Source organism: Phacochoerus africanus, chromosome 8 (genome assembly GCF_016906955.1).
Source record: "Phacochoerus africanus isolate WHEZ1 chromosome 8, ROS_Pafr_v1, whole genome shotgun sequence".
Taxonomy (NCBI): Eukaryota; Metazoa; Chordata; class Mammalia; order Artiodactyla; family Suidae; genus Phacochoerus; species Phacochoerus africanus.
This window is the reverse complement of record NC_062551.1, coordinates 34,940,751-34,966,387: the sequence shown is the minus strand read 5'-3', so window position 1 is coordinate 34,966,387 and position 25,637 is coordinate 34,940,751. Positions and strand designations below refer to the sequence as shown.

At 52.8% G+C, this 25,637-nt stretch overlaps 1 protein-coding gene across 2 annotated transcripts in view; it reads right to left on the bottom strand.

Annotated features, from left to right (window-relative positions):
- The window catches only part of ZNF423 (zinc finger protein 423), a 371,150-nt gene that overhangs the window by 160,122 nt on the left and 185,391 nt on the right, over nucleotides 1-25,637 (bottom strand). Inside the window, exon 1 of one of the 2 annotated variants that reach the window (XM_047789864.1) lies at nucleotides 19,477-19,935. The exons of the other annotated variant lie outside the window; for it this stretch is intronic. The gene's annotated coding sequence lies outside the window, so the exon portion shown is untranslated. Of the gene's footprint in view, nucleotides 1-19,476; nucleotides 19,936-25,637 lie in introns of those variants that run through there. 2 annotated transcript variants of the gene reach the window in all.

Here is a 25,637-nt window from a genome sequence, read left to right as displayed (position 1 = left end):
CACATCCACAAGTGCCCCCCTGTGCAGGGGACTGTGCCAGGTACCAAGGGCTCACTTGAGTGTACCCCACCTTGGCTCCGTCCCATGGATAGTCCAGATCACGCACAGCTGGCAGACTTGGAGCAAGCAAGGTGCCTGCTGAAGATGTGCTGGGGCAGGGGAAAGAGCACTGGACGGGGAGTCCAGCAGGAGATCTGGGCCTCGGCTGCCTTCATGTAACATGGGAAGATGGAATTTGGCCTCCAGGGTCCCCTCTGGGTGAACATAAAAGTCATTTTGGACAATATTCCAACCATCCAGATTGTTTCCACGATAGGCATGAAAAGGCTTGACAATTGCTCATGAAGCCCCAAAAGATCTCCTTGCCCCTCACCCACTTCCCTGGGAAAATGTAAACTGCCAAGGAGCCAAGACAAAGACAAGATAAAGCTCTATGGTGCTCCAGGTAGGGCCTCCCCACCACCCTCATCTGGAATTCCAGGAACAAAAATAACTGTGGCCCTTCCCCAAGCTCAGAGAAACAGGGCCCCAGACTCAATCAATGGCCAATCCTGCACAATACAGAGGAAGAACTTGAGTCCCAGAGAGAGAAGAAAACTTGCAGGGATGTTGGTCAAATTATTAGTGGTCACCTCAAGCACTGTCTTCTAAGGCAATACCTGGGTTCAGAAGGAATGAGTGCTGAAATCAATTGATGATGTCTGCCTTGAGCAGAGGAGAGTATGAGTGGAATGTTCAAAAAGCACAGAGTAAATTGGAGGAAGGGGTCTCCTGATTCCCAAGGCTAGAGAAGAAGCCTTTAATTACCGGGTTTTCTCCTCCAAGAAAGGAGCTGCATATCCCCTCTGAAAAGGGAGGCTATAGAGCAGAGTCCCCCAAATCCTGTTAAGTAGAGACAACAGCACTTGACAGATACCACGGAGCTGTGCTGTAGTCCAGAGAGGAGTCTCCAGCCAGAGATAAGGGTCAGCTCCAACCCTGCTGATGATGAGGCCCACCTAAAGTGGATACCAGGCAGCCTGGGCATCCTGGGAGGGCAGAGCAATATTCCCAGAGCCCAAGGCAACAAGAGCTGTAAGACACGAATGTGCCTCATGGCACAGCACTGACTGCACTTCCCATGGAGGCAGCCAGAGCCAGACAGGTGGCTTCTAGATATGAAATGATGCCAATTCAGCTCAGGGGCATCTCAGCATATTCCTGATCTCTTCCTAGGAAACTTCAAATCTTTACCCATCTGTATCCCTGCACGCCCTGTAAACCTGGTGCAGCCGATAGATCTGTGGGAACATGGATCTATGGGGAAATCAATTCCAGGGGCTGTTCTGTTGCTGGGGGTTGCCTCTGACACAGGTAGACTGGGCAATCTCTGAGGTCCTTTCCTGGGGCCACTTCTAGTACCTGTAATGTGAGCTTCCCTGAGGCACCTCTAACCCCTGGACCAGAGTGGGGTCCTGGATCCATGCTTTGAAGGCCCAGTAGGAGACAGAGGCTGCCAGGCCAGAGCTCCCAGCTGAGTGAGATGTCCTCATTGTCTCAAAGCCTACCAGGGTCTCAGCCCCCAGAGGCAGAATCCAGATGCAAACCAAGCCCGGGGACAGGGGCCTGCTGACAAGAAGGGACAAGAGTGCCCCCCCACCCCATTCCCTCTCACCAGGTGACAAAGCTGGCCATCCACCCCAGAATATGTCTCAACTCTATTATATCCACACACGTAGAATTGACATCAGTGCAGGGGGGGAGAGGGAGGCAGGAAGAAATTAACAGACCATCATTCATCTTATTTCATAGGTGAGGAAACTGAAACCACACAGCAGGAGCAGACAGATCCAGGATGAAACTCACAGAAACCACAATAGTTACTGTTTATCAAACATTGTCCATAAGCCAGATCCTTCACCAGGCTCTTCTCATTTGATTCTCACAACATCACCATGAGGTAGGCACTATTACATCCCCTTCTTTGTAACTGTGTAAACTGAGGCTTCCAAGAAGGAAAGCAACTTCCTGGGCACACCGAGCTAGGGAGTGGCCAAGGTGCCACTACCCTCACCCCAAGTCCCCTCACTAACTGCTAGACTATACTGCCTCTCCAGGCCCTGAGTGCCAGTTCAGGGCCCACCCCACTGCAGAAGCTGGTCAACGCCAACCCCTCTAACTCGAGGAGAGCCAAGAGGAGGTCCCTCACTCTTCAACCTCAGCTGCCACCAAGACACAGTCAGGTCCCAAAGTGGGCAAAGTCAGTGATGGATTACCAGAGGCTGGCTCTGAGGCCAAGTGCCAAGGAATATAGCTGGCCTCTTTCCTCGGTTGGTGGCAGATAGAGGAGGCTGCTTACATAGGCTGTACAGAACCAAGCTGGGAGGTTGCTGTGGGGAGCAGAATCATGCTCCCCCCCCCCAACCTCATGTCCTGATCCCCAGGACCTGTGAATGTGTTACATCACATGGCAAAGGTGAATTGAGGTTGCAGGTAGAATTGAGGTTGCTCATTAGATGACCTTCAGATAAAGAGATTATCCTGAATTATCTGGATACAGATACAGTGATTACAAGGTCTTTAACGTACAAGAGGGAGGCAGAAGAGGGCAGAGTCATAAACGGCTTCAAAATGGCTTCAAAAGTGGAAGGGGTTCCATAAGCCAAGGAATATGCGTAACCTCTAAAAATGGGAAAGGCATGACAACAGATTCTTCCTGGAGCCTTCAGAAAGGAACACAGCCTTGCAATTTTAGCCCGTGAGACCCGTGTCAGCTTTCTGACCTATAGAACAGTGAGATAATCATCTGTTATTGTTTTAAGCCCGTAAGTTCATGATAATTTGTTAGAGCAGCAGTAGGAAACAAATACACATGTTGGTACCAGGAGAGGCGTGATGCTCTTACGAATACCTTAAAAGTGTGGAAGTGGCTGTGGAATTGAGCAGTGGGCAGTGGCTAGAAGAATGTTCAGGAGTATGATAGAAAAAAGCCTGTATGGCCTTTCAAAGATTATTCATATGGAGGTCCCATCATGGCTCAGTGGTAACAAACCCAAACAGTATCCATGAGGATGCAGGTTCGATCCCTGGCCTCTCATAGCAGGTTAAGGATCGGGCGTTGCCCATGAGTTGCAATGTAGGTCTGAAGGTTGCAGATGCAGCTCAGATCCAGCATTGCTGTGGGGGAGGCATAGGCCTGCAGCTGCAGCTCCAATTCATTTCCTAGCCTGGGAACTTCCATATGCTACAGGTGCGACCCTAAGGACAAAAAAATAAAAGCTATTCATAGAAATACCGATGTTAATGTCTGTTAGTGAAGACTCAGAAGGAAGTAAGGAGTACCTTCGAGAAAACCTATCCTGTGAAATTGGATTGTGACGATCATTATACAACTACAGATGTGATAAATTCATTGAATAATAAAAAAAAAGAAATATTAAATCCTAAAAAAAAAAGAAAGGAAGAAAACCTACATTGCCATTTAAAAAAAAAAAAGGAGTTCCCGTCATGGTGCAGCAGAAACAAATCCAACTAGGCACCATGAGGTTGTAGGTTCGACCCCTGGCCTCCCTCAGTGAGTTAAGGATCCAGCATTGCTGTGAGCTGTGGTGTAGTTCACAGACGTGATTCAGATCTGGCGTTGCTGTGGCTGTGGCGCAAGCTGGTGGCTACAGCTCCAATTAGACCCCTAGCCTGGGAACCTCCGTATGCCACAGGTGCAGCCCTAAACTAAAAAGACAAAAGAAAAATAAATAAATGAACAAACAAACTAAATCATCATGAACAGAGTGATAAGGGAAAGATGAACATTAAAGGCACTGATGCTGAGGGCTTAGAACATGATATTGGAACCTGGAAGAGAGGGATCCTTCTTATACGGTGACAGAACGTTTAATGGAATCATGTCCCACAGTTACGTGGAAAGCAGGACTTATAATGAATGAAAATGGATATTTAACTGAGGAGATTGTCAAGCAACCTGCTGAAGAAAGGGGTGTCCTGGTGTCTTCTTGCTGCTTATAGTAGAGAGGAAAGAGATGGATCGAGAGAAGAACTGTTAAGCAAAAGGGAACTGAGAATTGACGATTTTTGGAAGTTCTCAGCCTAACCAGATTGCAAAAGGTATTATAATTAAGAGATTCACTACCAGCAAAGCATGCTCAGCCGAGAGTGTGACTAGACATTTTGCTAATATCCCCGAAAAATCAAAAGGTCAGAGCACTCAGTCACAAAAGCCTCTTTAAAAGAATAAGGATGTGATTCACAGGAGTTCCCTTCGCAGCGCAGCAGAAGTGAATCCGACTAGGATCTGTGAGGATGCAGGTTTGATCCCTGGCCTCGCTCAATGGGTTAAGGATCTGGCGTTGCCATGAGCAGTGGTGTAGGTCACAGATGCAGCTCAGATCCTGTGTTCCTAGTCTGGGAACATCCATATGCTGCAGGCATGGCCCTAAAAAGACACACACACACACACACACACACACACACACACGCACGCATACACAAAAGAATGTGATTCACATATCCCCTGTGTGAAGCCAGAGGGCATCCAGGAAATTTGGGGGCATGGCCCTGGAGTCATCTGAACTGAAGCCACAAGTAGAGATGGGATTATCTAGAAAATATCTATGTAGGGACCACTTATCTGTTGGAGTAATCTTCCATGACATATACAGGAGACCCACAAGGCTTTTGAAGAGTTTACACTAATAGAAACACTGCCAGCTCAGACCAAAAAGGAGCATATGAGATGAAAGAAGGCTGTGGAGCCCCCCAAATTCTACAAGCTAATGCAACTACTTGACTGCAAACATATGCTAATTTTCATTTTCAAATATAAAAAAATAAAAAAATAACTCACAGGAGAAAGCCAGAGGATAGATCTTTGAGTCCAGAGGGTGGGGCCATGAGCCCAGTGGATGAGATCACCACTGGACTAGGTTCTGATTCTGGCACCGAATAGCCAGAGGCAAGTACATCTCCTCTTTGTGATTTCATTTTCCCAACTCCTAAGAGAGGGAATCAGATGAACCGGCTTCTAAGAGCCTTTGTCACTCTAAGATTCCATGATCAGGGAGTTCCCATCGTGGCTCAGTGGTTAACAAATCTGACTAGGAACCATGAGGTTGTGGGTTCGATCCTTGGCCTCACTCAGTGGGTTAAGAATCTGGCGTTGCCGTGAGCTGTGGTGTAGGTCATGGACACGGCTCGGATCTGGCATTGCTGTGGCTCTGGCGTAGGCTGGTGGCAACAGCTCCGATTAGACCCCTAGCCTGGGAACCTCCATGTGCTGCAGGTGCGGCCTTAGAAAAGACAGAAAGACCAAAAAAAAATTTTTTAATTTTAAAAAAAATTAAATTAAATTTAAGATTCCATGATCAACTGGTCATGGCTTCCCTAAGTACAGGAAAAGGACTGGCAGATAGCAGGTATCCTAGCTTGCTGCTGGTTAGCTCCCAGTTTACGTGCTTTCCCTCCACACATATTTGCTGAGCCTGCTCCAGAGGCCTGGCCCTCTGAGAGGTGCAGAAGATACCTAGCATTCTAGGTTTCTCTGCTCTTGTCTGCTCAACCTCTCCATCAATTAGTTGCCGTCTCAAGTTTCAACTCTTAAACCAATGCTTTGCCACTCTGAAGCACTTTGAAAGAGAAAAAACAAAAAACCCTTTCATATAAGCAGCAGCGGGTCCTGAATCTAGATATCTGGTTTTCCTAAAGGGAGAGATGAGGGTGTGGTGTAAGGATAGGGACCCGAACCCAGAGAAATCAAGGCTCCACCTGGGGAAGAGAGGGGATGCAGCTGCTGGAGGGTCCTTCCTCAGAGGTGGGCCAAGGAGCCCCACCCCGCTACCAGGAGCCGACATGGCTCCACCTGAAATCCTGAATTAGAATTATGCTTTTAGAGAGTTTCTGTTGCTGCTCAGTGGGTTAAGAACCTGACTAATATCCATGAGGATGCAGGTTCAATCCCTGGCCTCGATCAGTGGGTTAAGGATCCAGCGTTGCCATGAGCTATGGTGTAGGTTGCAGATATGGCTCAGATCTGGTGTTGCTGTGGCTGTGGTGTAGGCCGGCAGCTACAGCTCCGATTGGACCCCTAGCCTTGGAACCTCCATATGCTGTGGGTGCAGCCATTAAAAAAATAATAATAAAGTAGAAGAAGAAGAATTATAGTTTTAGTAAAAATAACAGCAACTCATATTCACCCTTCCCTGCTCCAGGGAGCTCAGGGGGCCTCATCATCCCCAGAGGCCACAGGCAGGGAAAGCAGGATCATTCCTGTAATAAAAATTCTTGAAATAAAAAATAAGTAGGTTGGGGCAGGGCGGGGCTATCTGGGGGTCGATGGGTGGCACAGGGGTGGAAGCCAGCATGAGCGGTCAGAGGCCTTAAACCGAGAGGAAGGCAAAGGCATTCTTGCCCTTAGAGGGTCCTTCTCCAGCTGACCCTGGAGGGTGAAGGGTGGAGTCCTATCCTCTGACTCACCTCTAAGGGACACGTGGCACACAGCCTCGAGGGCCTGCAGACCTTCCAACAGACTGAAAGCCATGGCCAGGTGTGTCTCTTTCTAGCTGTCTCTGGGAGCTGTTGAAATGCTCCCTGACAGCAAACAACTACCAACACGGCCCTGAATAAACCTTCTGGGGAGCCAAACCCATAAGCATTATCTTGAAGAGACTCAGTCAATTGCAGGGAGGCATCAGCCCCTGGGAGACAGCGGAGCCATGGTTTGAGAGTACGGGCTGTCTGAGACTGAGCTGCCAGTCCTTAGCTGTGTGATCGTGGACCAGTCACCGCACCTCTCAGAGTCCTCCTTTCCCCATCCATAAGAGGGTCTACCTCACAGAATGGGTATTGTGTATATGCTGCTAAGCATTCAATAATCGTAGGCTACAGAAAATAAAGGTTACTGGTGTAATTTATGCTACTACCATTAATTACAAATCCCCTCATCTGTATGGCATTTAAAATTTTACACAACACGCTCACACCCATTATCCCTTTGACATTGGAGCATCCCTGCATGGCTGACGTGGTGGTGATTGTTATTCCCACAATGCAGGTAAGCAGCGTGCCGCACACCCAGGTACCCTGGGATGGAACCCAGCAGCCCACCCAGGCTGTGTCCCTCTTTCACACTCAGAGTAGCTGGGTTTGGCCCGTAACTTGTGTGGTCAACCCCACGGATGAGGAAACAGGACAGAGAGGTTAGATCACATCCCGATGTCACAGAGCAGATGATACATGGAAGAGCTGGGACTGGACTCCCAGCCCAGGGCTCTCCGCCAACCGGACAGAGACAAATGACGACTTGAGCACAGGGACAGATGACCGTGGCTGTCTCCCGCCAGACAGTCTGGGGACCACCCGGTTATCAGTTATTTTGTAAAAATGTCAACATTTAGAAATCACGAACGCTCAAAGTATTTTTTTTTTCCCAAACATCTACATTCAGTTCTGGGTTTATTTGGAAGGAGAAGGTGAAGCCCAGGAAGCAGTGGACCTGGGTCTGGCGCATCCACAACGACACAGCGCTGTGGCTCCCCGTTAGGACCAGGGGTGCTCACTCTCCTGTTCGTCCAGACCTGAAAGGCTCCCTTCCTCATCACAAGGCATCCTGGGCCCCAAAGGCACTTGTGTTTCCTCAACACCTGAGTCCAGCAGATGGACTTAGGAGCCTTAGACTCCAGGCTCCATCAAGTTAATGAACCTCCTCAGTTTTACAGAAGAAGACACCTGCCTCAGTTTGCTCATCTGCAAAATGGGAATAACATTCCCACTTACAGAGCTCCCATGCAGATGAGAAAACTGAATATCTGTTTACACATGAAACTTGCTGGCTACTGGCTCCCAGCTCAACATAAGGTCACAGGGCAGAAAGAGGAAGAGAGAGGCAGGCAGTGGCCATGAGGGCTTGAATGGCCACAGACAGTGAGGGGTCCCATCTCCCTGAGTTCTGATTAACACCCAGGAAGGTCTAAGTTAAGGACCAGCAGTTACCGCCCACAGGAGATGCTTTTCAAAGCAAAGGACACTCACCCTGCATAAAGGCCCACAGGGCCCTTGCCATTGAGAACCCCAGGGCATCAGACAGGAAAGAAAGCCTGTGCAAGCACCCACCCCAACCCTCTCATTATAGAGACAAAGCACCAGCAGCCTTGTGAGGACTTGGACCTGCCCCTCCAGGTCCCCAGTGGAAGGGATGGGGAGTGCAGTCTGACTCCCAGCACACCCCTGCCACCTCATCTCAAGGGTTGCTGGACGCACAGGACAGGGAGGACGCATCCACCTTTCCTGTTGACGCCTCTGACCTCACAGAACATACAGCCTGCCAGGCTGCTCCATGCCTTAGACAAATTTACTTAGCACTGATATTGAAAATGCAATTGAGCTTGAGTTTTATTGTAGGAATTAAACAGACGAGAAAAAAAAAGCCAGCACTCATCGACTCACCCGAGAGCTGGCGGTGATCAAACTAGCTCAAGTGGAGAGTCAGCATCAGCCTCCTGCTAGGGAAGAAGAGCCCCCAGTATTCCCCCACGAGGGTCTCCCCAAAGATGAGGCGCTCGTAGCTAGCAGAGGGGCTCCGGAAGGCGGTCCCGTCCACACCCAACCCCCCGGGCCTGGACCCCCCTGCACACCCCAACCTCACCACCCCCCCAGCCTCCCACCGTCGGGGGGGCAGCCAAGAGAACGCCTCTGAAGTCATCTCCAAGAACATGCACGAAACACCACCACCAAGGGCTGGAGCAAAGGGCCCTCTGCTCGACTCGCGAGAAAGCAAAATGCTTTCGGGGTTGAATCACTGTTTTTCTTGACTCCCTTTGGAGATCAGCGGAGCCCACATTCGGCCGCGTTCGTGGACCTGGGACTGGAGACAGCTGCGCTCTAATTACATGTAAAGTGTACCAAACAGCCCTTTTATCACAGACTGGAAATCTGTTAGCATCTGTCTCTCCTTTGTTTCTTCCACAAGATACAAGCTTGTTTCTACATTTTTCTCACCTGTAGCGGTGATTAAAATTCATTATAAATGAAAGGAGTGAACAGAGAAACAAGTTCCTCTGTGTACCGTTCTAAACTCAAATTAGAAACAGCTGTTTGCTAATTCATGCAGCGATGTTTTGTCGTGCTCTGTGAATCAATAATAACTCACCCTATTGCTGCAGAAATTTGGGGATAATCCATATATTTAACTCGGCGTTGGGTTCTCCAGGCAGCAGTGTGGCAGCAAGACCTCCCAGCCGCCTTCAGGCGGGTGCCAAGAGGACTCTGGTTCACTCCCTCGAGACATCCACCGCTGCCCCAGCAGAGAACCCCAAACTCGGAGGCGCCCGGCACCTCTCCCCTCACACCCGGGCCCTGGCGGGACCAGCAGGAAACCCCCAAATGGTCTCCTCATCTCCACCCCTCCCCCGGAATCAGCAAAAAAAAAAAAAAATGAACTCTGATTAAACGCAAACCACACACATCCTCCAGCCGCCGGAGGGAACAGCAAAATTAAAAGTCTAATTGGTACCCGGAACAATTTAAAACTATTAAGTATAGGTGAAGCTTTTCTCTAAGAAAATAATCCTCTGATTAGGATTTAAGCTTATTTGGGTAGCATTCTTCCCTTCCCTACGTTTTAGCTGCAGATGTCAGAGCTAGAGGCGGGAAGTCCTCGAAGCTTCCGGGAAGGGTTCAGGCATCTCTTTGGCCAACGTCGGAGAAAAGAGCATATGGGACCCAGAACTACAACCCTATCTTGAGGCTCTGAAAGGGAGAGGATGTGCTTTCTCTTTTGCAGGGAGAGAGGTGAGCAACACCTTTGGAGAAGTGCCTGCTCAGCAGGTGCTCCTCCTTTGAGACACCGCCTCCAGGAAGCCTTCCCTGATTCCCTCTACGACCATCAGTCCCCCTCCCTGACCTTGGGGTCACAGTCACGAGGCCTTGAATTGTGGCACTTGGCATTACTGTCTGTTTGGAGTCCATGGGTTCCCCTGTGTCCCCTGCATTCTTTCAGGTCTGAGACACAGTCAAAACAGGGCCATGTTTTAACCTCAGACTGGTGTGACCTCCCACTGCCCATGGCCCAGCCCCGCCCCACAGCCACCCACCGCAGAGCCCTCTGTGGGGCCAGGCACAGAGCCAAGCTCTTCCTCATTAGATCCCTGCCTCCACCCTTCGTGGTACCCACCATCCTGCTCCCCATTTTATAGATCAGACACTGGAGACTCAGTGAGGGCAAGGGCCCCGCATTTCACAGCAGTTGGTGGAAGGAGCTGGAGTGATCCCATATTCTTCCAGAAAGCCATCCAAGCCACCTTGTGTTATCAGAGAGCATGCCTCGCCCAACCCAGCCTCTGAGCCTCTGTTCAGGCCAGGGTGCTCACTGAGGAGGCCTCTCCAGCGGTCACTCAGACCCAAGCTGTCACTTGGCGCTCCACTCTGCTCACCTCCTAGAGCACCCCTGGGAGGGGGACCCCTGCGTGGCTGAGTCACTCATTTCACAGTGTTCATCTGGGGCCAGTGCATCCCGGGAGCCTGCCTAGGAGGCTGGGAGCCCCAGCTTGTGCTCATCTGCAGGGCTCTAGGGAGGGTTTCCTGGGGATGCCCATGGGTGCTGGACAGTTCACTCCCCGGCAGGATCAGGGAAGTGTCAGCAGGGAGGAGGCGCCAGGCTGGGAGGCAGGGGGCATCCAAACCGGGCTTTGAGGAAGGAGGAGGCTCTCCATTGACTGAGGTTCCCCCAGGCCTGGGACATGCACCATTGTTAGAACCTATGATGCTTTTAGGGGGCGGCCAGGTTGGCCATAAATAACACTGATACAACAAAGTAAGAAAGTCAGCCGCCTTTCAATTCTCCTTTCACCCTTCACTTCAGGCTAAGGAGAAGGACTCCAGGGTGCTATGTCTCTACTTTCTCTCTAACATTCCAACAAAGAGAGAACAGACCCCTGGGCTCAGTGTTTTCAGAGTGCCACAGCTTCTGGCGAGAATTACTTGGATGTGGGGTTTTCTTGGGGTCTGTTTTGGTTTTTCTGGCCAGGCCTGGGGCACGTGGAAGTTTCTCGGCCGGGGATCGAACCCGAGCCACAGCAGCAACCTGAGCCACTGCAGTGACAATACTGGATCCTTAACCCGCTGTGCCACAGTGGACCTCCTCTTGGGGTCTGTTTTTAATTTACTTTGAAGGTTGTTGTCTACTTAGAGCAAATGATAACTGATTTTCCATTGGCAGAATTAAATACATGAATTAAAGTATGAAAAGAGGTTGTAAAACTACTAGGACTTAAAACTCATAGCACCAGTGACGCTCAAATGTTGCAAAAATCATGGCAGAGGAATACCCGTGACCAAGTCTGGGACAGCCAGTGTGCAAGTGAGCGTGGAAGTTGGAAAGCTCGGGAATGGCAGGCCAAGTCTCCGATGCATGGTCACTCTAGGGCTTTGCCCCTGAAATTTTTTTCAGCCTCAGCTCCTCCAGGGAGCAAATGTGAGAGACGGTGCCAGGCAGGGCCTGGGAGCTGCAGCCAAAGACTACCTGTCCTAAGAGCCTGCTGCCACGCCAGTCCCCACTCAGCAGCTTCCACCCCTCAGATCTTGCCCCCAATCCCTGGAGACCTCGTCCCAGCTCCGAGCTCCCAGCAATCAGGGCAGGTGCCAGGGGAAGGGCAGAGGCAGGGCATCTGGGCGGGGCCTGAGCCAGGTTCAGGAGGGCTCAGGGCTCCCTGAGGGAGGTCCCCGGAGAATCAGGGCTCATCCAGACAGGAGGCTTCCCACTCCCGCCCAGGTCTGCCTGGCCCCAGGCAGAACGCGGCAAAACCTGCAGGCCTGGCCCCGGGCCTCTCTTAGCCAGCGGGACCAGCAGTGGTCCAGCACCTCAGCTCTGTGGCTGCTTCTAGCCCCTGGCAGCTGTGTGACCTTGGAAAAACCCTTGGCCTCTGGGCTCTCCTCACCTCATCTACAGAAAGCAGCTTGTTTCCTGACTTTTTTACTGGAGATGTGGACAGAGGCCAGACTTAATAAAGGTAAAGAATGTAAATAAATGCCTAGATTTGTGTTATCATTTACACAAAAGGCAGTACTAGAGAAAACCACATGGTGCCTCTAACCTAGAACTTGAAACCTCACACTTGGAGCCTAAGAGCCCTGAAAAATGACTAAGAGGTATATTTCATATTATATGTATTCTATGCTACATATGCTTGAAATATATGGGCAATCAATGACATTTATTATGTGCTAAACATTTAAACACTGTGCCACATGTTGTCTCATTTAACATCCCCAATAGTCTGACCAGTTATAATCGCCAGCCCCATTTTGCAGATGAGAAAACTGAGGCTTACGAAGGTTCATTAACATGTCCAGGATCTTACAGGTCAGATAAAGAGCAGAGCTGGGCTTTGAATGTGGGTCACCTGACCTCAGAGCCTGTGCTATTCATGCCCCCGAGACGTGCAGGTGTGTGAATCACTGCATCTGAGGAAAAGAAATTGTGTGGGTCCCACCTGCTCGGGAGCAAAGACAGTCGTCTCCCCCCGCCCCCCACAGAGCCAGCCTCACTTGGAGCCCAGGCTGGTTGGGATCTCAGGGGTTGTGTCTTCATTTTCAGCCCAGACACCTCTCGGGGAGACGCTCCTCGGGCTGGGAGCAGGGGGTGAGACTTCCAGGTACAAGGCAGGCACGCTGTCTGACCTCAGAGCCTGGATCTGCTGCTTTTCAGCTCAGTCAAATCCATCCAAGGCTCCGCTCAAGGTCTCCCCAGCATCTGGAGAATGGAGGAGCCTCCCACAGCAACCAAGGCACTCCCCCCAGACCCTCACGTCTTTGCACTGCAGCGGGCCAGGTACTCTCTCGGCAATTGCAGGAGACAGTCACGAGCTTCACGTCACAGCCCTCGGACCCTCGGGTTCCGCCACTGCTGCACGGGGCGGTCTGAACGCAGGCGCCTGAGACTCCACCTCAAGCTCTCACCTCCAGGGCTCCGCCTCTCTCTGGAAGGTGGAGGGCCTCAGCCACCGAGGTGGCCCTCAGCCAAAGAGGGACGGGAGACTGTGGGGCCACTGGCACATACGCGAAGGGCCCAGGAGTTTGCAGCAGTGACCCCGACACTCTTCAATATAGACCCTTCCTTTCCCAGCTCACTCTCCCTCCCCTCACTCCTTCCTGGAGCACCTGCCTCCCCATCACGGACCCTGGACCCAAGTCCGGGCTTCTGCATTCAGGAATCCCATCCACAGCAATCACCTAAGGGGGCGGCACCAGATTTGGAGGCTGAGTCCATCCAAGGATTCGCCATCCACTTCCAGCCTTGTGCTTTATTTCCTTCCTTTCATCGCTATGACTCAACTGTGTCCCTTCATTGGCCTTAGGCCGAACAGCACTGCCTAAGGGATTCCCTTGTGGCTCAGCGGGTTAAGAATCTGACTAGCATCCATGAGGATGCAGGTTCAATCCCTGGCCTTGCTCAGTGGGTTAAGGATCTGGTGTCATGGTGAGCTGTGGTGTAGGTCGCAGATGCGGCTTGGATCTGGCGATGCTGTGGCTGTGGCATAGGCCAGCAGCGGCAGCTCCAATTGGACCCCTAGCCTGGGAACTTCCATAGGCCATTGGCCGTTAAAAATAATAATAATAAATTAATTAATTAAAAGACATAATTTGCTTAAAAAATTGCACACACCCACCTAAAACTGGACTGCCTCTCCAGTTTTAAGTGAATCAGCCCCCCCTCACGCCCACCCCGGGGTGCCCCTTGCACAGGATGGCAGTTCCAGATGTGCTCCTCTCTCCCCTCCAGGCTGTGGGCATGGTGGAGGCAGTGGCACTGTGTGCCCAACAGGTCCCCTGGCCAGAGGCAGGTGGGGCGAGGGGGGAGAGATGGGCGGGGCCCTGCAGGGAGGGTGGAGCCCCAGGGTTCCCACCGATGCTGACGCTCTGGCACTGGCAACGCTGCCCCTTTGCAGGCCCCACTCACTCTTTAGACTCATCCCAATCTACGACTCAGCAGAGAAAATGTCAATTTTCCCAGGATTTTTCATGTTTCAGCCTCTAGAAAAATTGCTCTTGTGGGCTTTGTTGCCACGCTGTCTATCCCCAAAGGCTGAGGCCGCCCCTGCTCCGCCTGGGGTGGGAGGAGGTGATAGCAGCTTGTCGGGCCAGGGAGGGGGCGGCAGCCAGGGAGGCGGCCACCTGGCCCAGGACCATGGTGAGAAGGAGGAGCCCATGCGGCAGGGCCACCGTGACAGGTCCGACCCCAACCTTGACCCTGCCCACCACCCAGGGGCAGCTGTGACCAGGGCATTCCTCTGACTTAATTTTAAGGGGCAAGGCAGCCAAATCACAGTGGCGACATACTGTCCCCCGGTCCCTTCTCAGCATCGCTCACCCTTCTCTACAAACAACAACCCCCTGGCCACCACCTCTGCTTTTTCAGCCTGAATGGTCACCACCTCCTAACACTGTAACAGGCCCTCGTCTCACCCTAGACTCTAGCAAATGTCATAAACGGACTTGAAAAACCATCACCATAAACTATATTCACTGAGCATGAGCTACATGCATGCTCCTTATGTGTTCTTTACTAACCACACCATTAGTCGTAAGTATGTATTAATGCATTTAAACCACACAGAATCCTTTTGTTAGACACATTTTACAGATGAGGAACCTGAGGCTCAGAGGCTGAAATAGACCTTCAGGAACGCCCAGCCACCTCCCATCATGCACTTGGGGACACCGAGGGATGGAGTTCTGGGGGGGTGGGGCTTGACTCAAGGCAGAATCCATGGAGTTCTCATCATGGCTCAGCAGAAACAAATCTGACTAGTATCCATGAGGATGCAGGTTCAATCCCTGGCCTCACTCAGTGGGTTAAGGATCCAGTGTTGCTATGAGCTGTGGTATGGGTCACAGACACAGCTTGGATCTGGTGTTGCTGTGGCTGTGGCGTAGACTGGCAGAGGCAGCTCTGATTGCACTCCTGGCCTGGGAACCTCCATGTGCCATGGGTACAAAAAGGCAGAATCCAGCAGAGCCAGGAGGATCTGGATGTCTGACGCACAAATCTCAGGAAATGTCAGTACGTTATAGGTGGATTTATAGGAACACACACACACACACACACACACACACACACACACACACACCCCAGGGGAGGCTGAGGAGGCTGACACAATGCAGAGGTGTAAACAAACACCACCCCACGGAAAGTGATGGGTCACCCAGGCGCCTGCTCACGATGCAACATGCACGACGTCCTCCCCCCAGGGCATCTGGGAAGGGAGACACTGCCCCAGGCTAGCATCCTTATCCCTGAGGGAGGTGCTACTGTCCCCAGCAGGGCTGACTACCGCTTGTCTCAGTACCAGGCACACAGTGGGTCCTCAACATCTGCTGACGTTTCCATAAGCAAATGATGGATGCATGAGTGTTTCAGCCAGGCCATTGGTCAGTGCCGGGTGTGGGGCTGTGAATGAGCTGTGTATTCCTTTCTCCCCCTTCACACTCCACCCAAACAGTGCTTCACCTGTCCTTGTTCAACTTCTGCCACAAATGTTATTCTTGGGTTATTCTGGGAGGGTTTTCCCACAGGCCCTCCTGGCGTATAACTGCCTAGAGACGATTCTGAGAATAACCCCAAATTTCTGGATACCTGGGAGGCCCCACAAAGTGCCTGGAAATGCCCATCTGCTTGATGATTGAATAAATGAGTGGGTGAAGGAATGAACTCAGGTCCTGTCCTAGAGGAAGCAATTGGTAATTATGGCGTGAATAAATGAATGGCAGGATGGGTGGATGGATGGATAGATAGATGGATGAAGGGGTGAATGAAGGGAGGGAAAAAGAGAGGGAGGGAGGGAGGGATGGACGAAGGGGTGGAGGGATGGATGGATGAATAGATGGATGGAGGCACGGATGATGGTAGGGATGGAGGAATGGATGATAGGGATGGAGGGAGGGATGGAGGGATGGAAGGATAAAATACTGAAGCCTCGGGACTTGGTCTAAAGAAGGCACTTTCTAACTATAGTATGAAAGAATACTTGAATGAGAGAATGAATGCATGAGGGAATGAACAAACGAATGACAAAGCTAATCACAAAGAAGGTGGCCTTGAGGAGGCCCCTGTTAGGTGGAGGTCCAGGGGTTGGCAGGTGGAGGCTCCAGCTGGAAGCTGAGGAGTTAATGAGTTTGACCACTGGCTTGACCACCTGGGCCCAGAGGGGCCACCCCCCATTCCGTAGGGCCTGTCCAGTGTCACCAGGTCCCTAGGGTGTCCATGCACTGTGGCAGAATGCAATTAGTCTAGTCTTTAGTGCGGCCCGCATTCGTCATTCTTTCATTTGAAAGAATCTCTTGGAGCCAGGAGGGAGCAAGGGGATGTGGGGGTGGGGGAGGGGGAGGGATGGAGGCAAGCTCAGTTACCCAGCCTCAACCCGAATCCCTGGAGAAACGGTATTAAAACAAAAGAGACACTGGGAGTGGAGAGGAGGGAGGCGTTGGGGGTGGAGGGGTGGGTGCAGGCCTTCTATTTATTCAGACCAGAGCAGAACAAATGGATAGATTTAATAAAATAATAAGCTAAGATTCCATGCTCTTAAAGGTACAGCCTCAGCATATGACTTGGGGTGGAGTGGAGTGTTTGCATTTTTTGTCTGGTAAAACCTGGCAAGTGAAGATCTCTTTCCAAACAACACTAGAGGGTGTGTGTGTGTGTGTGTGTGTGTGTGTGTGTGTGTGTGTGTGTGCGCGCGCGCGCGCGCGCTTGCATGGAAGAGCATGCGTGTCTCTGCACCCCCACACACACCCAGGGACCTCCAAAACTCACCCAAAACGTCCCTACTGACGACCGAACGCCCACAAGTAAGCACGCCATCCCACAAGGAACACAGAGCCAAGAAGCCCTCTTGTAAGTCTTTCTGGAAGTCAAGCCAGCTGAGCATACGTGGGTAGAGCCCCTTCCTGGCCACCACTGCCCTGGATTCCTCCCCTGCCCAAAAGGGCCCCCAAGAAACGTGCTCACCTCCTGCTCACCTTGGGAAATTCCTCGCATGTGTTCATTCCTCCCTTCGCTGAACACTTCCTGACACCTACTCCGCCCCGGCCAGTCTCTCTCACTGCCCCAGTAAGCCTGCCTCCAGGGGCATCGGGAGAGGGTCCAGGAAGCCTCCCTAGCCAGAGAGCTGGGTACACATCCCAGCTCCACCACTGCCCAGGTGTGTGTCCTCGGATCTGTTACTGAACCTCTCTAAGCCTCACCAAGGGGGGAAATGGACAGAGAACACCTTCCGCCTCTCTGGTTGTGGTGAGGATTAAATCGGATAATCCAGGTTAAGCACTTTGGCCAAGTGCCGGGCACACGGGAAATGCTCAATGACTCTATCATTGCGTGTCGTTTCCAGATCAGTGGCCGCAAGAGCAGAGGCTGCTGGGAAGACCCCCGGTGAACCACGGGGCTCCCCACCCTTGGCGAGCTGTACCCCCACTCCCAGTCTGCCCTTCCCACGAAGGGTGGTTTTCCACACACTCACACACTTCTGAGGATCTGGAGCAGGAGCTGCTAACAGCATGTGACAGAAAGAGCCAAGCCTGCCGTCTTACCACTGAGCCCATCGCAGAACCCAAACATCGAAGGGCCCGGGGGGGGGGGGAACCAGTCCACCCCCCGCCAGCATGTCAATCCCCTCTGCCACAAGTTTGGTCCCCTCCAGTGATGGGGAACTCGTTCCCTCTGAGCTTCCTGTGCAAGAAGAAATGACGTCATCGTGAGCCCCAGGGAGAGGCTGCTGACCACCTCCTCCGGACCCGACGGGAAGAACAGGTGCCCCAACGCCCCCGTCCTCTGAGAGGAGAGAGAACCACATGGCAGCCATTTTTTCAGATAACATTGCAATTTGCATTCTTTTCCTTCAGCAAATATTACCACTGTCTCCTCAGCAGCCCTGTTCCAGGCTCTGGGGATAGGGTTGCAAGCATGACAAAGTCCTTGCCCTCAGAGAGCCTACCACGACTGAAAATAAAGCGGTAAGTCCGTCTGTAGCAAGTCAGGTGGCGCTGAGAAGAAATGCAGAGCGGGATAAGGGCAGGGAGGGGGTCCGGGGTGCTACTCCAGCCACGTGACAAGGCGACACTTCAGCAGAGACCTGAAGCAAGCACGGGAGCATGCCAAGGCGGGATCTGGAGGAAAAGTGTTCCAGGCAGGGAGGCTAGCAGGTGCAAAAGCCCTGAAGCCAGAGCGGACTGACTTGGGGACATGCCAAATCTCCATTTTCCAAGATGCCAATTCGAGGCTCAGAGTGCAGGCGCTTGCTCTGCCCTCGGAGATCACAGACCAAGCTGCTCATTCCCACAGAGACCGAAAATCCAACCCCAGTATTGACTCACTGTGTGACCTGACGCCGGTCTCTCAACCTCTCTGGTCTTGGCTCCAGCAACAGCTCGTCGGGGCTGAGCATCCTCCGAGCAGGCAGTGCCAGAGAAGGGAGGCCCCTGGGGCCCTCTCCAGTCTGCCTCTCGGTGCAGCCCACACCCACCATTCCCCTCTACCCCCTCGTGCCATTCTCACGCCCGCACCAGCAACGCCACGCAGGATTGGTACGCCTGCCAAAACAGCTATTAACCCAGTAGCCAATAATAACACGTTATCCTATCAATTTGCTCCTGAAATGCTGTGTAATTGCAGAACCCAAGTTTGCCATTTCGGTAGCTTGGTTACGACATAAACAGAGAAGAACTCACCAGTTCCTTCACAAGGAGAACAAGTGGCTGGCCACGAGAAACACGTGCTTGTCACCGAGCCCTCCCGCCACCCCCGGTGGGCCCCACGGAATCCATCAGGAATCATGGTCTGGGGATCCGTCGTCAGGGGCTCGTCTCGGGGTCCTCTTGGCAAGTTCCCCTCTGTGCCTGGAGAGGGGACCGATGCCCGGGAAGGGATGGCTCGGGGCCACGCTGGCCTTGTGGGTGGCAAGGGCAGGCCCAGACACTGACACTTATGCAGCCTCCCGGCCACCAGCCAGGAACCACGGTGCAGGAAGTGGGACAGAAGCGAGGGGGCGGGAGGAGACAAGAGGGGGGCAGGGCACGTAGGGGCCAGCAAGCGCTCCAGCCCACAGGGCACACGGACCATCAGGGAGGCAGGTCAGCCTCCTCAGAGGAGGCAGAGGGGCCAGGAGGCCACTGGGTGGGCATTGAGAGAAGGATGGGGAGAGCAAAGAGAGCAGCACCAGACCCAGAGATCAGGGTGCCCCACACCCCACACCCCACCCCCACACGGCAGGACCCGAGGCAGATGTGACACTCTGGCCACCAGTGCCTCCTAGGCCCTCACTTTTTCACTCCCAGCCCAGGGAGGAAGAAGTTCCTTCCTCCTGGATTAGATTCCACTCCAAGCGAACACTCTGCTTCCCAAGGAGCCAGGAGCCTCTAATGGGACTCTTGGCGTTCCGGTGCAGACACCAGCCTGTTTTATCCATTCCCCCCCTCCTCCAGCCCCACCCCTCCACTTACCTCTCCCCCCTGCTCACCAGGGCGCCCCAGGACAAATTGTTTGATGCCCTTGCTCCAGGCACCCAGCGGTGGGGCAGGCGAGGGCTGGAGAGGCGCTTCCCGCTGCCCCACTGGTGACCTCAGCCCTGGGACGCATCCCCACCCTCGGCCTCAGCCGGGGAGAGGATGGGCCCAGCGTGGCTGCTCCCGCCGGCTTGGCGGAAACTCCAGCTAGTGGGGAGAGGAAGGGCCTCGGGGAGGGAGTGGGGGAGGAGACAGAGGAGGCCAAAGGCTCGGCCACTCAGCCAGATGCTGACCCAGCTGAGGGCCCCAGGCCCCAGGGGTGCCCGGGAAGTTCTGACGCCCCCGCCTGCTCTGGGGTTCCTGCCGAGATGAGGGGTCTGGGGCACCACCAGCCCAACGCCTGCCCCCGAGGCTGGGGTTAAAGGAGGCACAAGGGGCTGCCAGGACAGGGTGGGGGGACAGCCCCTCAGAGGCCCTGGGTGGGGTGGGTGGGGTGCTGTCTGCGGGAAGGAGCTCTCAGCAAATGGAAACCAGGCCCCAGAAACTGGCCGGGCCACAGCGGCTGCACTGCTCCTGGGAAAACCCAGCTGCTCGCTGAAAGGTGTCCCAACCCCGGCAAAAGGCCCGTCAAAGTGAAAGAGCAGGGAGGGGGTGCCCGGTGGCTGAGGCACTTGGCTGCATCTACACAGTCCCTCCCACTCTGTGCTCCGAGCACCTCCACTGTTGGCACATTATCCTCCACGGCCGGCTGGCCCGTAAGTGCTGTAAAAAGCCAACTCGCGGAGCAATTTTCCTCCCTTTGCTTCCCTCCGAGGCCTTCGGTCAGGTTTCCAGCAGAGCCGGGTCTGAGCTGCATCCTGGGCCTAGAGATCAGCATCACGCTGGGCTGGGCAAGCGTGAGTTCCCCACTCCCAACATGTCCATTTTTGAAGATTCAAACCCAACACTGAATCCTCAGCTCACGGCAGTGAGGGAGCAGGGGACGGGGGGGGATGGACACAGGGCTATGGATGACAATTTGAGATTAGTGGCACCCCAGGGTCCTGCCGTCAAGAGCTTGGTGTGCAGTGAGAAGCTGGATAGGATGAGGAGAAAAGGGATCCCCCTCCCACCCCAAACCCTGCCACTGTTGGTGAGAATGTAAGTTGGTGTAGCTGCTATGGAAAACAGTATGGAGGCTTCTCAAAAAACTAAAAATAGAGTTGCCATATGATCCAGCAATCCCTCTCCTAGGCATAATCCGGACAAAACTCTAACTTGAAAAGACACATGCACCCTCCTGTTCATAGCAGCATGATTTACAATAGGCAAGACATGGAAGCAACCTAAATGTCCATCGGCAGATGAATGGATTGAGATGTGATAAATATATACCCAATGGAATATTACTCAGGAGTGAAAAAGAACATAATAATGCCATTTGCAGCAACATGGATGAGCTTAGAGATTCTCATACTAAATGAAGTAAGTAAGGAAGACCACGACAAATATCATATGATATCACTTACATGTGGAATCTAAAATATGACACAAATGAACTCATTTACAAAACAGAAACAGACTCATTTACAAAACAGAAACATAGAGTTAAAAGGGGAGGGGGTGGGAGAGGGATGGGTTGGGAGTTTGGGATTAGCAGAGGTAAGCAATTAGATACAGGATGGATAAACAACAAGGTCCTCCTGTCTAGCACAGGGAATATTTATATTGATAAATATTGATTTATCAATATCCTGTGATAAATCGTAATGGAAAAGAATAGGAAAAAGAATGTGTACACATAGGTATAACTGAATCACTCTGCTGGACACCAGAAACTAACACAACATTGTAAACCGACTATATTTCAATAAAAAATAAAATTAAAAAAGAGCTCGATGGAGTTCCCATCATGGCACAGCGGAAACGAATCTGACTAGGAATCATGAGGTTGCAGGTTCGATCCCTGGCCTTGATCAGTGGGTTAAGGATCCGGCGTTGCCATGAGCTGTGGTGTAGGTGGCAGATGTGGCTCGGATCCCGCGTTGCTGTGGCTGTGGCATAGGCCAGCGGCTACAGCTCCGGTTTGACCCCTAGCCTGGGAACCTCCATTCGCCGTGGCGCGGCCCTAAAGAGACAAAAAGACAAAAAAAAAAAGAGCTTGGTGTGCGGTGGAATTCAACAAGTGTAGCAGTCATCTATCCATTCATTCACCCATTCAGTCAATAGATGTTGATGACATGCTTAGAACCCACCAGGCTCTTTGGTGCTGGAGGTGTGCAGGGGAGACCGTGTGCGCAGTTCTTGCCCCATGGTGTTCACAGGCTCGTGAAAGAGACAGACGCTCTATATGTGCTGACATCTGCTACGACTGGAGAAGTCCCTGGGGCGGTGGGAGAACAGGGGCTGGGGTGCAAGAGGGCTTCCTAGAAAAAGCAACCTCTACGTTGAGACCAGCGGGATGACTAGGAATTAGCCAAGGAAAAAGGAAGCAGAGTTGGAAACAGAGGTCCAAGCAGCAGCCCAGCACGTGCAAAGGCCTGGAGCCGAGACCAGCGTCTTTGACCGTTTCCACTGAATCGCATCTGGCTCCTCTCTCTGAGCCCTGGTGGGTGGCCCAACCCCAGCAGCTCCCCACTCCCACCCCCAGACTCCGGGAGCCCCCCGCTGGCACCTCTAGACCTCTAGAGGCTAAGCCCCGAGCTGAGACCTTCTTTCCCAGCTGAAGTTCTTGTTTGAAATGTTCTCGTCTGTTTATTTTTAGGGGGGTGGGGGTGGGAAGAGAAAAGGGAGTCCTGAAGGTCTTTTACTTTTCAGAAAAAAATTTAATAAATAAATAGAGCCTCAAGAAAAGGGCATGGAGAGGTCTCTGCATCTGTAACCACTGAACAAATTAAAATTAGCTCATTTAATCAGCTCCTAATGGCCTGGCTGTCCCGAGTGGGCTCCGGAACACAGCAAACTTCACAGCAGAAACGCGCAGGCCAATGTCAGTTTATCCTACAACAAAGGGATTTTCTAAATAGCACGATCAAAACGCAGTGAAAGCAGGAGAGAGCTGGGGAGACAGAACTCAGCCCCCCCAGATCCTGGTGCCCCCCCACCACCAGCTTCATCCCTTTGAACGGAATTGTTCTTTTGGCTTTTGTTCTAATTATCTAAACATATGCGTAACTCTGTTCTACAAAGTGTGTCTTAACCAGCAAAGGAGCCCCTACCACACCTTCCTGGGGCCCCTGCCCCCAGGGCCCATGGCATTAACACCTCCCCCTTCCCTTCCCACCAGCCTCTGACACAGGCATGCGCACACACGCGCATGAGCGCGCGCACACACACACACACACACACACACACACACACACACACACCCCTACAGGCCCCGCAGTCATATGCCCACACACACAGAGTTCTAGACAAAGTCACACTGACATACGCATAGCTATGTGTGTACAGTCACCTACATGCGCAATTACATACACACCGCGATACACGCCACCACCCCCCCCCCACACACACACACTACACACAGCTCTCCAGTTCCCGTCTAACAGCTGGAGAGGGAGGCGCACGCACCTCACCACACCCCCAGGGAAGGCCACTGTGCTCACACCTGAGGCCCAGGCTGGTAGCAAGGACTCTTATTTCCCTGGAGTGGTTTCTCGACGCAACTTGCCACCTGGGCTAAGTGATTAGGGCGATTGAAGAGGGGGAGTGAAAGGCCAAAGAAGGGGAGCCGGGGGTCAAGGGAGAAAAGGGTGGGGGCGCCCCGTGCCAGGGCGAGCCCGAGCCAGTAACCCCTCAGGGCCTGACGGGGGGTACAGAAGGCAGCTCTTTGGTCACTGCTGAGCTCATTTTCCGGTCCCTCAGCCTCCAAGCAGCTGACCTGCAGCCGTAGAGCCCTGGGTGCTTGGCCTCGTGAGACATAAGCCAGGCAGGGTTCAGATCCTGGCTCCATCACTCACTAGCGCGGAGCCTTCCCCCTCTATGAAATGGGAAACAGCATCAGCCCATTGAAAAGTTGTGCTGATTAAATTAGAGCAGGTCAGTAACCTGCCTGGCATAGAACAAACTACGACAACCTGCGCCGCTGTTCCCATTTATACACGCGGGCAGGCGCCCAAGAGGACAGTCAGACAGCGGGTGAGAGACACAACCAGACGAGAGCGAGTCGTTCTGTAGCTTTCAATTTCTTAGCCAACCCCAATCCCCCAAGTGAGGGAGGGGGAATTTTAAAAAGTAAGTCAAAGGAGTTCCCATTGTAACTCAGCAAGTGAAGAACCAACTGGTATCCATGAGGATGCGGGTTCGATCCCTGGCCTCGCTCAGTGGGTCGGGGAGCAGGCGTTGCCATGAGCTATGGTGTAGGTCGCAGATGTGGCTCGGGTCTAATGTTGCTGTGGCTGTGGTGTAGACTGGCAGCTGCAGCTTCGATTTGACCCCTAGCCTGGGAATTGCCACATGTCGCAGGTGCGGCCCTAAAACGACAAAAAAAAAAAAAAAGGTAAATCAAAGATATTAAACAGGGTGTAAGGAGTGACCGACCAGACAATGGGGGCTCCGGAAGGCTTCTGACCCAGAGCAGGATAGCACTTTCCAAATGCCTGAGCTCTTCCATTCCCACAGCAACGCCCTGGGTGCGTGCAAACATTATCCCCACATCACAGAAACAGAAACTGAGGCTCAGAAAGCAGGGGAGCTTGGCTGATGTCCTGGGGTGCACAGCCTGCTTGCAAAGGAGTCTACCTGGATCAAGGCCCCAGGCCAGTGCCCTGCCCCTCCCCATGGTAAAGGTTTCCTCCAGGCTTGAGGACTCCTGGAGGAAACCCACACCTGAGGCTTGTCTCAGCCCGCAGCTCCTGGGGCTGCAAGAGCCTCAAACCAACCAACCCAGACCCAGAAGGGCAGCCCTTCCCCACAGCAGCTCACATAGGCCGCAATGCCCCATACCTCCCCACACCAAGAAGGGGGTCAGGAAGGGCCCTTTCCCATTTCACAGACTTGGAAACTGAGGCCCAGAAGTGGTGAGGGTGGCAGATTCAAATTGCCACAGCTCCCAGGTGGCTCCCAATGGGAGCTGAGACTGCAAGATTTAGTTTGTTTGTTTTTTCTTTTTAAGTTCGCACTTGTGGCATATGGAAGTTCCCGGCCTAGCGGTTGAATCAGAATTGCAGCTGCCAGCCTATGACACAGCCACAGAAACACCAGATCCAAACCATGTCTTTGACCTACACCGCAGCTCACGACAACTCCGGATCCTTAAGCCACTGAGTGAAGCCAGGGATCGAACCCACAACCTCAAGGATACTAGTCGAGTTTGTTTCTACTGAGCCACAACGAGAACTCCAGAGTCTGCAAGTCTTGAGCCCTCCCGGCCCGGCCCTCCCCCAGGCAGCTCCTCCTGGGATCTGTCCTATGGACAGCACACCTGGATCCCCAGGGAGTGTTCAGAAAAAGAACCCGGATATGGGTCCAGCCAGCAGGTTTCACCGGGTTGGTAGTGGCTGTGACCAGTCCTATTTAAAGGATTCCCTTCTCCATCCGCTTGCCGGGGCCGAGGCTGACCCTTCAGCTCTCAGGTGGCAGGAGACTCAGAGCCACCTGAGGCAGCCTCAGTATGAGCAACAGGACCCAGAGAATAAGCTCCCCCAGCCATGTACCCAGCATGCATCCGCTCACCCGAGAGGAAAGAAGCATGATCCGTGGCCGTCAAGTGCCTGGGGCTGGGGTTGAATCTTGGCTTGGCCACATACATGCTGTGTGACCTGGAGAAAGTGACCTCCCCTCTCTGAGCCACAAACTTCAACTGTAAAATGAAGACAGTAATAATAGATGCCTCCCAGATTCACACTATGGCACAGCAGGTTAAAGACCCAGCATTGCCACATCTGTGGCGTAGGTTACAGCTGTGGCTTGGAACATCCATAGCCATGGGTGCCGCCCCAAAAAACAGTCAAAAGAAGGACGTCTCCCTCCCTGACTTGAGGATTGAAGTCAGAGTCTTCAATCCTGGGGATGAAGGGAATGAAATCTGGGAAGCGTCTACCTGTATGCCTGCCCCAGGCCCCGGTTGGTTGCCCTTAGTACCACAGGGAGTATGGCAGGAAGAGAGGTGGGTGGTCTCAAATCTGCCCATTGCCGACATAGGCTTCCCTAGAGGCCCAGGCCATCACTCCCAACGA